The 12,402-nt window shown below is 45.2% G+C and overlaps 1 protein-coding gene and 1 non-coding gene across 8 annotated transcripts in view; one reads left to right on the top strand and one right to left on the bottom strand.

Moving 5' to 3' along the window:
• Positions 1–2,516: 2,516 nt before the first annotated feature.
• Positions 2,517–2,598, bottom strand: TRNAL-UAG. Its single transcript has one exon. It is a non-coding gene; the product is annotated as a tRNA-Leu (tRNA).
• An 8,716-nt stretch (positions 2,599–11,314) lies between these two features.
• The window catches only part of EEF2K (eukaryotic elongation factor 2 kinase), a 44,258-nt gene continuing 43,170 nt past the window's right edge, over positions 11,315–12,402 (top strand). Inside the window, exon 1 of one of the 7 annotated variants that reach the window (XM_037910471.2) lies at positions 11,315–11,806. The gene's annotated coding sequence lies outside the window, so the exon portion shown is untranslated. Of the gene's footprint in view, positions 11,845–12,402 lie in introns of all 7 variants that reach the window. The other 6 variants (XM_043523592.1, XM_037910470.2, XM_043523591.1 and 3 more) reach the window with 6 other exon arrangements.

The following is a 12,402-nucleotide window of genomic DNA, read 5'->3' as shown; positions in this document are numbered from 1 at the left end:
GAAAAAAACTTATATAGTTTAGCATCATTTTCCAAAGTTCTTCCAAGAGATAAGGGAAACTGAGCCATTGTCACAAACATCAATTTGCACAGGCAGGTAGATTGAGAACACCCAGAAGATTGTTTGGGCTGCTTTCCCAAAACGAGGGCGTTGTTTGGTTGACCACAAACCTGCTGGATATCCCAGAATCCACTGATGACCACTGACATCTAAGTGGAAGCCCCCTCCGTCTGCCCCCATCCTTACCCAATGGCTTCCTGGCAATGTGACTTAACTGGAGACTCACTAAGAGGGACTCCCCTCTGACCACAGCAATCTCTGAAGCCCTCTGGAGGGCTATGGCTTAAAAGTAGCACAGTAGGTGGCTATATTACCTTTTCCAGGTAAGGTGTGTGGGGATGAAGGGGAAGTGTGATGTGCATTCTTGCACTGGCACACACAGTCTCCTCCACCTTCCCCAGTATGGATCCGAGACATGTAGAGAATGCTGCTCTCAGGTCTGAGGGGTAGCATGATATTACCAAAGTGTCTGAAACCCCCATTCTGTTGTATAATCTAACAACGTACTAGCTGCAATCATGTGTGAAAAAGTTTAGTAAGCACTACTCTCCTTTGAGTGACACGGTAAAGGCGCTATATGTTATCCAGTCCATTTTCCTCCACTTTCCCAACCCACCCTCCCTGTCCATTTTCAGGGACCCCTCTCACAAGACCATGTCATTTCAGGAACTATGGTCTCTTCTGGAGTTGGGAGCAATAGAGGAAGTTCCTTACCAACACAAAGGGAAAAGGCTTTGTTCCTGGTACTTCCTGGTCCCAAAGAAATCTGGTGGCCTTCACTATGTTTTAGAGCTAAGAAATCAAAAGAATTATGTTCAGCATAAGAATGGCCATACTGGGTCAGACCAAAGGTCCATCCAGCTCAGTGTCCTGTCTACCGACAGTGGCCAATGCCAGGTGCCCCAGAGGGGTGAACCTAACAGGTAATGATCAAGTGATCTCTCTCCTGACATCCATCTCCACCCTCTGACAAACAGAGGCTAGGGACACCTGGCTAATAGCCATTAATGGACTTAACCTCCATGAATTTATCCAGTTCTCTTTTAAACCCTGTTTTAGTCCTAGCCTTCACAACCTTCTCAGGCAAGGAGTTCCACAGGTTGACTATGAGCTGCGTGACGAAAAACTTCCTTTTATTTGTTTTAAACTTGCTACCCATTAATTTCATTTGGTGGCCCCTAGTTCTAATATTATAGGATGGTCTATGATCCCTTCTTTGGAGACTAGAGATTGATATGGTGTCCCCAAGGACATGTACTTCCATGTGGCAATACATGCCTCCCACAGGAAGTACCTTTGATTTCTGGTGGGCATCAATCACTATCCATACACATTGCTCCCCTTCAGTCTATCTTCAGTCCTGAGGGTTTTCTCCAAGTGCACGACAATGGTGGCAGCCCACCTCTGACATCTGGACATTCAAATTTTTCCCTACTTGTACAATTGGCTAGGCCAAGCAGCATCCAGCAACCAGATCCAGAACAGTGTCCTAGTCATCAGAAAGAAAAGGCGTACTTGTGGCACCTTAGAGACTAACAAATTTATTTGAGCATAAGACTAAGGTGCCACAAGTACTCCTTTTCTTTTTGCGGATACAGACTAACAAGGCTGCTACTCTGAAACTAGTCATCAGGCAAGTCTTGTCCCAACTAGGCCTGCGGTTAAATTTGCAAAAGTCCCATTTACCCCCTTCTCAATGCATGATGTTTGTAGAGGGAGACCTTTGATGCAACAATAACCATATCTTACCTCCCAGCTGAAAAATTCCATTCGATAGTTACCCTTTCCAACATCCTCAAATTCAGTCTTGTAACAACAGAGAGAGCCTTCAGCTCCTAGGCCTTATGTCATCATACATGTCTGTAACCCCACATGGCAGATGTCTGGTGGTTGCTGCTTCTATCGAAGACTGGGGGTCCCATCTCAGTCAACTTCAGACTGAAGCCCAGGACAAAGCATCCATGATCTTCATTGCTGCAGCTTGGCTATCAATGTTGGTTCACAGACCTTCACCCTCTGTCTGTCCCTGCACCAATAACTCTTTCACTAGTTTCAGCTCATCTGTCCCAGAAGCAGGGTAAATCTCTGCATAAGAACCCAGAATCTGTCCACCTGACTGCTTGCATGATCACTGGCTGAACACTCATGAGAAATCATGCTCCCATAAGGTCCAGACCATTTTGGTGAGCCTCAGAAAATTCTCCCCCAGAACCATATATGCATTGAAGGGGAAGAGGTTTCTACGGGGAAAGAGACAAATTCACAAACATTAAGACATACAAAGCAGACACAAAATAGCAGAGAAAGTTTATACCCCCTTCATTCTAAATTGCCCTCGGGCACACCACTATGCACGATGCCGCGTCAGGCATAAAACTGGCCCTCTTTCATTAGAAACAAATTAAAAATATTGCTAGGAAACTAAACTCGGCCAAACCTGCAAATAAAAATTTCCTTGGCAGCGGTGGGATTCGAACCCACGCCATCGAAATGACTGGAGCCTAAATCCAGCGCCTTAGACCACTCGGCCACGCTACCACCTGATTATTATGGTGACCTTGAGGGCTATATAGACAGGACAGGCACTGATTCGGTCCTCTCTCTGGTTCATCTCCTTTATTTTTGCCGCTGAGGTGAAGCCGCCCGCTGCTTCGCCCGGCGGTGTTTGTCTGCTCCCGCGCAGAGGAGCCGCAGGGACCAAGTGCAGCGGGTGTGCATTGCGAAGGGGAGCTCCCGGGGAGGAGGCCGGCCGGTTAGGAAGGCGGGGAGGGGCTCACACCCCGCGGGAGCGTGCACAGCACGGAATAGCCCCTGGGGCCCCTCTGGGGCACGCGGGCAGCGGAGCGGCTGCAGCAGCGGCCGGCCGAGCCCACGGCGTCTGCAGGCCGCCGAGTCCGGCGGCGCAGCATTAACCCGCAGGGGCAGCAGGTGGCGCTGCTGCTGCGGCGCCGCTCCCCTGCCTGCTGCAGCCGGGCGAAGCCGTCGTCAGCCCGCGGCGCGGCCCTTGGAGCGCGCGCGCGCCCGCCCCGGCAGGTGCGTTTCCCGGGCTTCGCTCTGCAACGTGTCCGCCTCAGTCTTACCTCGCGCGCCCTCCCCCCACCCCTCTCCCGTCCCTGCGGGACTCACGGCTCCTCCCCGTATCCCACAGGTGCGCTGGCGCCTTTACCCGCCCTGCCCTACTGCTGCGGGCTGAATTAAAGGGTCCAGCCTGGCTGGAGCCCCCGGGGGCCTTTTTGCAGATGTCAAAGCCAATTAGCAGCCAGTCCACGCCGCCCTGGGCAAAGGATGTTTAATTCGTTTTCGGTGCTGTCCCCGAAATAAGGATGACGATGACTGCAGCCTACGACCCTTTTCTTCTTTACTGATCATTATGACGGCTGCAGCCACCCCCGAGCTAGCTTTCTGCTCCTTGTGTTTTGAGTTGCTTTTTCTATTTCTCTATAGCCCACCTTGTGAGCTAAGCAGATGCTGCCTTTTGTTCCAAATTAACAAAAACTTCGCTTCTTTCCAGCACCAAAAAAGCATCTGACGTGTTCTAACTTCTACCATTCGCCTCTTTTAATTCAAACATAATTGAAGGATTTGGTTTAATATCATACAGTAAAAAGGTGTTTCCCTTTAGATAATTTGCAGCCAACAGTGATTAATCAGGCTATAAACCAACAAAAACTGTTTGTTTATAAGGGAAATAATTGCTCATCCTTAAATATAGCCTTGTTCGTGGGTGCCCCAATACATGCTTGTTCCTCCTTTACTGCTGCTTCAGGGAGGGCTTTCTCTCTCCCCCCACTTCTTTGCTGAACTGAATACTCCTGGGAGAATTCTGCGCAGCTTCACAATGCAGAATTTTGCATTATGGGGTTGGGGCGCTCACAGAATTTGCTTTCCCCCACGGAAATGGGCTGCAGTGCTGCTAGCCACCACTAGACTCGATAGAGCCCAGCTTGCACATAGAAGACACTGCTGGGGAAGGGAGAGGGAGCAAGAGCAGTTTTTCAAACCGTGGGTCGCGACCCAGTACTGGCATGTCAGGCACTGGGTCACCTTGCTCTGGTCAGCACTGTGGACCGGGACATTAAAAGTCCCATAGGTGGTGCTGCCCAGCTAAGGAAGACTAGTGCCACCTGTTACGACACCGCGCTGCGCCCTGGAAGCAGCCAGCAGTGGGTCCGGCTTCTAGGCAGCGGGGTCATGGGGCTCTGCGCGCTGCCCCTGCCCCGAGACTGGCTCCACACTCCCATTGGTCGGGAAGTGGGCAGTGGGAATCGGGGGGCAGTGCCTGTGGGCGAGAGTCGCGTGAAGCTCCTTGCGTGCCTCTGCCTAGGAGCCGGACCTGCTGCTGGCCGCTTCTGGGGCACAGCGCGGTCCGCAGTGCCCGGACAGGCAGGAAGCCTGCTTCTGTACCCCAGCTGCCCCACTGACCGGGGCCACCGGAGGTAAATTCGCACCCCAACCCCATGCCCCAGTCCCCTGCCCCTCCAAACCTGGAACCCCTTCCTGCACCCCAAACCTCAGAACCTGCACCCCCAGCCCAGAGCCCTGACCCTCTCCCACACTCCAACCCCCTGCCCCAGCCCACAACCCCCTCCCACACCCCAAACCCCTCATCCCCAGCTCCATTGGGTCATGAGCATCAACAATTTGCTTCAACTTGGTCCCCAGGAAAAAAGTTTGAAAACCACTGAGCTAGAGGGTTTCTGGCAGCTGCAGTTCCCAGCATGCTCTTAGGGAAGGAAAGGGTAGTAGGCAAGAAATTCAAACTCTGTATAAGCCTGGGATTGAGCAGGCTGTTTCTCCCTCGGGATTCCTGGACTCTGGGGGTGGAGAGGGAGTGCAGGTAACTGGGCTGGGGGGCCCTCTGCTAGGCTGTGGATGGGGTGTGGGTATCCGGGCTGGGGGCCCTTGCAGTTGGGCTCTGGAGAGGAGGGGATTCAGGTGTATTGGCTAGGGGGGCCCCTGTATGTGGGCTCTGTGGGGGAAGGGTTGAGGGTATCTGACTCCCCAGCTGGGCTTGGGGAGACAGAGAAAGAGGAACTGGGTTGCAACAGGTATTTCTTTAACTCTCTACTCCCTACTCCATATTTGCTGTCAGGTATTTTGAAATAAATTACCAAAATAATTGAAACTGGCATGATTATGTAGTGTTATTTTGACACAAAATTTACAGAATTTTTAATTTTTTTGGCACATAATGCCCGTAGCAGTAACTGAAGCAAAATATCAGGCTATTGTATGCTGGAATATCAGAAATGCTTCTCTTTTTCTCTCCCCCTCATAGCTTTAAAATCCATCTCGGTCCCTCTCAATGAAACAGAAGCCTTTTAAAAATATGTATGTATGTATGTATTTAAAAACTTGTATTTTCAGTCTCTCAGATGCATATTTTCATGACCACTCATTACTTTGAGCCACACTTTTTTTTACACGTGCTATATATATATAATGTGCAGTTACAACACTTGTTACCCTTTGCTCCTCCTCAGATGTAAATTTTTACCGTTTTTTTCATTTCTGTGTAGCGTTTATCCTTTTGGCTTTTCTCTGGAGAATTATGTCACATCTGAAGTTTTATCAGATGCACTATAGAATACTATATATCCTGGCTACAGCTACGCAAATTCACAACTGAACTCATAACCAGTTAAAATTCATCAGCTTCCATACTTCTTTACACACTTGCAACTCATACCAGGCTCATCAAAAGATTTGCTAAAGTTCACTATCTTTTGCTGGTCTAGAGCTGATGGCTTTACATCAAAATCATGGCAAATTCACAGTTTCACAGGGTTACCCCTGAATCTGGGTGAAAACTGGTGGTTTTGACTGGGTTTTTGTTTGTTTGTTAGATGTGGAATCAAGAAGATCCAACTGAAGCCTTGGAGCAACCATGCAGATTGAAACCAATGAAAATGGTGGCATTAACTGCTGTGTTTTATACAGAACAAGATCTGACATTTTGTGGCACCTCACCAGTTATTGTCTTCACCTGGGGAGCCAATTTAGCCACTAGGTAAGCAGATACATCTTCCATTGACTTCAGTAAGAGTTTTGCCAAATATAACCAGAGCTGAATGTGGTTTGTGGATGGAAGTTTCAGTTTCCTTATCATGGGACATAACATGTGCAGTTGTACCTTTGTGATTGCTGTGATACCAGTAGGAATTGATACAACTATTCTTTTGTGGTTAGGGGGGTAAACAATTAACTCTGTAACTAAATGCCATAGTTTTAGAACGTTAAATGGATATAGATTATACCAGCTCTCTGTATCCCTATACCATCTGTCTGTATTCTCAGTGTCTGAATTCCACTACGTTAAATGCATAAATGCATGTGGTGTGAAAGAGAGCGAAAGAGAGAAAAATTAATACCAAGTGAAGTTATATGCTTTGCTTTTCCTATTAATCAAGTGAGATTTATGGACCAGCATGTTTCGTTTAGAAAAATTGAGGGACACATCCTTAAGGACAGGATGTTCAGGAAACTAAAGAATTTGATGGTAATTTCGTGCCTGGAATTTTAAAAGAATGTAGTTTCAAATTGCTCTACAAGTTTGATACTGTCTGCAAGGTGTTTTCCTTTTTAATGAGTAAAAAATGCTGCCCTCTTAGAAACCAGTTTCTCAACAAAACCTAATTTCACTCTTAACACACTGGATTTCTACAGCTTTCACAGTCACTGGAAAATAGCAAGTTGTGCTTGCACTGCTAAACATATTAGATCAAGGAGTTAATATGTTAGACTTTCTTGACATTAATTTGCTAGGCTGCCACTAGAAATTAATTGCAAATGTTCTCAAGAAAGAATCAAATAAATTAAAGGCAAAGCTCATATGTTGTAGTAGAAAAAATTGTTTTCCAATAACATATTAAGACATTGAAACTGAAAACCAAGAATAAAAAATACTGCATATGTGTGCAACATGGGTAAGTTAAAGCTACTTAATTTTTGCGTTTTTGACTTTTGAGTATTTTAATTGTTCAGACTTTCCCTAAACAAATTTGAGTGATAGTCTTTAAATTCTAATTTTACTAAGCATTGATATTTTATTTTTAAAGTGTCCTAATTAGGATTCAAAATTCACACCTCATTAAGGAGAATGGGGTGGGAGGAAGGGTGAATTTTGTATTTTGCTGCTACAGTTAGGTTGGATTGTCCCCCAAGATCCATGCATCCATCCATGAAGAGATGTTCTCCTCTTCATGCAGAAGGAAGGCTAAGCTGTTGCTCTATTCTGGAGAGCGTTGGAGAGAAATTGGTCATATCAGGACAGTGTTTATCAACTGAGAGTTGCAACTTCCCCACCCCTTCCAGGAGGCATGAAACACTATAAAGGGGGTTGTGAGGCCCTGGCAATTTTATTACCATTCTAAAGCAAAAAATATAAAATGTCCGACGTTACTTAGGGGAGGCCAAAACATTCAATGTTTGTGAGGTTAAATATAGTAGTTGTAGCATACATTTTTACTATTACTTTTATAATAACTGTAAAGTGATCACAACAGTTTACTTTGAATAAGCAGTTACCAAGCTGAAAAGATTGAGGAAACGCTGGCCTAGTTCACTCTTCTCATGGAGCTATTATTTCAGATTGTCTGCAGTCTCAGGAATATATCCTGCATTGGGTCACATTCAGGCTATAGCCACACTATATATTTAAAGGAATTTGTAACCAGTTACTAGCATGGGTGTCTCTAAACATGGCTGTGTCCAACATTCAGTTATTGTTTCATCCTTGCCAATGGTCTAGGCTGGCGTAATGTAACTATAGCACGTTATTTTTATTGCAGTGAGGACAGGATATGTTTCCTACAACTGTGCCTCTATAATCAATTTGACAAATCCTCCTGCCTCTGAGCCCTCTACAGTAGAACATCCCAGAGTGCATTGCTCAACAAGCTGCTGGTGCTGTTCTCAGTATACGTCCTCTAGTCACTCATTCCCCAGCATTATGGGATTGTTCTTCAAGTTCTCCCAGAAGGCATATGTACAGCTATGCTTCTGTAGCAGAGTAGGAGCTGTGCTGTGGCTATGCAAACAATGGCTATAATGGCAGGAGGCCTAACTAGTAAGTGATTAAGGTGTCTGGGTCTCTACATTGTTACAAAATCACAGATGCAGCATAGTGTGAGGTGGGCTTCAGAAGATTTTCTTCACAAACAAGAAGTGCTGGAAATTTTTCTGCTTTAATGAAAGGTTATGCTCTGCATGAAATGAGATTGCCAGAGGCTGTAAGGGGGTTGCATCAATTAATGGCACAATCTAGCTGCTGCTGCTTCTTTTGGCTTTTTATATGAAAAGGCATACTCTGCAGCCAAAATTGCAGGGATCCTGAAATCAGAAAATCCATTTTCCCCAAGACATACACACACACATTCCGCCCCCGTCCCCCAGTTAAGGTAGGGGGTTTTTAATTTGTGTTTGAGGGGAGGATACTGCGCTGCATACTGCAATGAAATATTAGTCTCAGCAGTAGCATTAGAACAGCAAGTGCTGTCTCTGTCAACTCAACTGCTGGGACTGTCAGAGAAGAACAGATATTGTGCAGTTCTCCCCATCTGCACATGACATCACAAAAGGAAGTAAGGGCTGATTCTGTAACTTACTCAGGATATGTAACGCCTATTAAGATTACTCATATGAGTAAATGCTCAGCATGAGTAAGGGTTGCAGAATCTGACCCTTAGCAGATGCCAACTGAATATAATGAAGCCAGAATTTGTTTACAGGGAGAAAATAGCATTTTTTTTCATTGGCCCCAACTCGTAAATGGGATTTTGCTCAAACATTCCACAAAATTCAGCTTTGGACAGTGACCAAACATGGAAAATTTCAGCCCAGCAAGCGAATGTTTTAGAAAGTTATGAGTGAGCATGTACTGGGTGTTATAATGGAGACTGTTTTGCAACTTTATTTAGAGTGCATAACCCTGTATCATTTCTCTTGGATGGATTAAATTAAAAAGCACACACACACATAACATTTTAGAAATTGAACTAAAGATAGGGAGAGCAAAGTCATTTTTACAGACAAAAAGTAGTGCAATTAGTAACTTTGTATTCTGGTGCTGAGAAACCATGGTAAAGGGCATGTTAGAAATGGTTAGAAAAAAAGAGAGATTATGATGGTTGCTGCTTTCAGAAATCATGTTAATTACAGAGAAGGCACAGTAATTTTATTAACCACATAAGCATACAGTTGGGACTGGAATCATCTCAGGATTCTGGGAACACTGATTTTTCCCTGTAGGCACGTTCAGAGGCTTAACATAGGCACTGGCATAAATCATTCCCAGCTCTAGTCTTTGTGAAGGGGGATTAGAATTCCACACACAGGCAGCAAAATGATAACTTTTTGTGAACAAATAATTAGTTATCAATCTGGTCCTTTTTCACACATCCTTTTCATACAAATGTGTGGAATGTACATGGTTAAAATAGCATATAATATTTTTAACTTCTGAAAAGAAGCAATAATATTTTGCCCTGCGTTTATAAGAATTTTTTTTTTAAATTTGAAACTGTTTCATAGCATGTAAACTCTCTTAATTGACTAATATAGGTAACTAATGGACAGAAACAAGCACAACAGTGATAAAATCTTAATTGAATCAAGTGAAATTGGCTCACACAGAAATTCACATGCAAAAGATCAAGGCAGTAGATCTGCCATCTGCTGTAATTAATTAGTTATTTACTGCATTACACGACTATACCTGCTGGATGCTATTTAGAATAGGAAGCTACAGGAACATTCCACTAGTGGAAATTATTTTCTGTGTCCAGCAAATTGGATTGCAATATTTTGAAGAGTGCTAGGTTAAAATATACCAATATTATTATTCATGTCTGTCATTACTTACGATTTTCTTCCACAAAACCAATCTGTACAAGAATTGGCCACAGGGAATAAATCTACCTACTTTGTTTAAAGAGCTGTTGAATTTGAGGTATAAAGGAAAGTATTTTCTGGACACTGGTCTCTGTAGACTGTATTGCATTTCACTGACTTTTGTATCCATTTGTTTTTTCTCCAATGTGTTCTTGCAAGTAAAGTGGGCAAAGAGAATTAATACATAATTTCACTGACTCCAATTCGGTAAGAATTCATCTGCAATATTCCAGGAATATAAATGTTTGTATATATCTATATATGAAATAATATTATTTTCATATTGCATACAAGGATTTACTTTGCGTCTCTCAGTTCATTGTCAAGTGTAACTTAAACTTTTCTGTTGGGTTTAGTCAAAGCAAAAAGTGAAGCTTTTTGAAACTGCCACATTAGAAACATCCTTATGTAAGCACATGACCTTCCTTTTCATTACTGTTACAATTACAGTGTATTCCTACCTGATTTTTGAGTGGCTATTGTGACTGGTGACTAACATTAGATGTTTTGGATTTTTTTCCTTTCCCCCTTCTATACTGTTTACAATGCTCTTCAGGAACATTTATGGCAAAATGTTGCTTTTAAACAGCATGTACTGTTGTGCATTGTTTTTTGCATCTGGGCAGTAATATCTTGCAGACTCACCAAGTGAACCATTATGCAAAGTCAAACTACAGGCTAGAAAATATGTAACGTATATTACTTGTTTGTGAAAAGGCCGCCAGATCAAACAGAACTCTCATTTACCTCAGTGGCAGTAACATACACCTAAGGACATATGTGAATATTCTATAGTGTAAATATCTGTATGTAGCTCCCATTGTGGTTAATAATGTAACGAGTGGTTTCAGAGTAGCAGCCGTGTTAGTCTGTATTAGCAAAAAGAACAGGAGGACTTGTGGCACCTTAGAGACTAACAAATTTATTTGAGCATAAGCTTTCGTGAGCTACAGCTGTAGCTCACGAAAGCTTATGCTCAAATAAATTTGTTAGTGTAAAGTGTGTAAAGCCTTGTGCAGCTAGATAAGATAAACAGTGGGCATGTAACTGATCATTCTAACCCATTTATCTTGGGTGTTCCCTTCAGAACAGGGGAGGGACACAATGTGTACTTTGAACGCTGGGCCTTGTGAGTAGGTCTCCAATAACTGTCTGGTACCTTTCAGTAGCACTATTGCCAGGAAAGAAAATTAAAAAATGAGAAGGAAAAGACCCTTGGGGGTCCTGCAATCGCTTCAACGGCTGATGACCCGGCCCCCCCACTATTCTGCTGGCTGGAATGGAGGAGGCGATGTTGTGAGTTTGGCGGTCCCAAAGCCGTGTCTGTCCTGTGTCCCCAATTAGTCCCTCCAAACACGAGACCAGGTGGGAGGGACCATGTTTCCTGGGTGCCACATTCTAGTTTCAACACTCAGGAGACCCCCCAAATCGTAAGCAGTATGTGCTGAGGCTGGGCCGATGCCAGCGGCAACAAGCGGAGGGCATTGCGGGGGGGGAAGGTTGTTGCAAGGCTCGGGGGAGCTCACACGCCGTGCAAGCTTGTAGCTTCTCGCAGCCGTGCAGAGAGCCGCTGTGCGTGAGGCAGACACGCACCATGCCTGCCTGCTGCAGTACCGCCCTCCGCCAGCCCGTGGAGGGAGGGTTCAGCCAGCCAGCCTCCGCGGGGACTGGGGAGGGAGAGCGAGAGGGGGCTGATTCCGAGGCGAGACGCGAGCTGTCCGCGTGCGCTCCCCCGGGGAAGCAGCTGGCGCGCGACCCTCGGAGGGAAGCGCTCGTCGGGGTTTGTGTGCAGCTGCAGCGAAGAGAGCCCTGCTTCCTGGCCTGCTGCTCCGGGAGCCGTGCGTGTCTGCACAAGGTAGGCCAGGCATTGCACCGTGTGTCCGTCTGCACAAGGTAGGCCAGGCTCTGCAATGGAGCCCGCTTCTCCACCTTGGTTTTGCCGGGCTCCCCGGTTAGCGGCATATCTTCTCCGTGCACGGTGGGAAGGGGTCAGGAGGCTGCTTCGCTGGGCAGGGCTGGCAAACGGCTCGGCCTGAAATGCTGCTCAGTCTGTGTGCCCGCTCTAGCGCTCAGTGTGGCACGTTACACATGGACACATTTGTATTTTCAACACCCATTTTTAGTAGTAATTGATTGCCCTTATTCAGCATACTAGAGTATTATTTTTTTCCCCACTCGATCCTTGCAAAAATTTCCCATTATGGCACTAAAAGGTTTTTCTCTGTAAATGCCCCCAGTTTACAGCTTTTGAATGTTGGCAGATATGTTGTAGTATTTAGACCAGGACCGTTACTGTAGAATACTATATCTTTCCTTTTTACAGAGGCCAATACTGTACTGTAATGTTTTTACAAGGGCTGCCTGTTACTGTAGAAGGCGGGGGGTGGGGGGGTTATAGACGGATGTAAAGTTCATAAACGTCTGATGGCTAATGAAATTAAAGGCCTGTTG

The sequence above is a fragment of the Chelonia mydas genome, chromosome 10 (genome assembly GCF_015237465.2).
Source record: "Chelonia mydas isolate rCheMyd1 chromosome 10, rCheMyd1.pri.v2, whole genome shotgun sequence".
In the NCBI taxonomy this organism is placed as follows: domain Eukaryota; kingdom Metazoa; phylum Chordata; order Testudines; family Cheloniidae; genus Chelonia; species Chelonia mydas.
The sequence above is the reverse complement of the archived record's forward strand: the minus strand, read 5'-3'. Positions and strand labels throughout refer to the sequence as shown.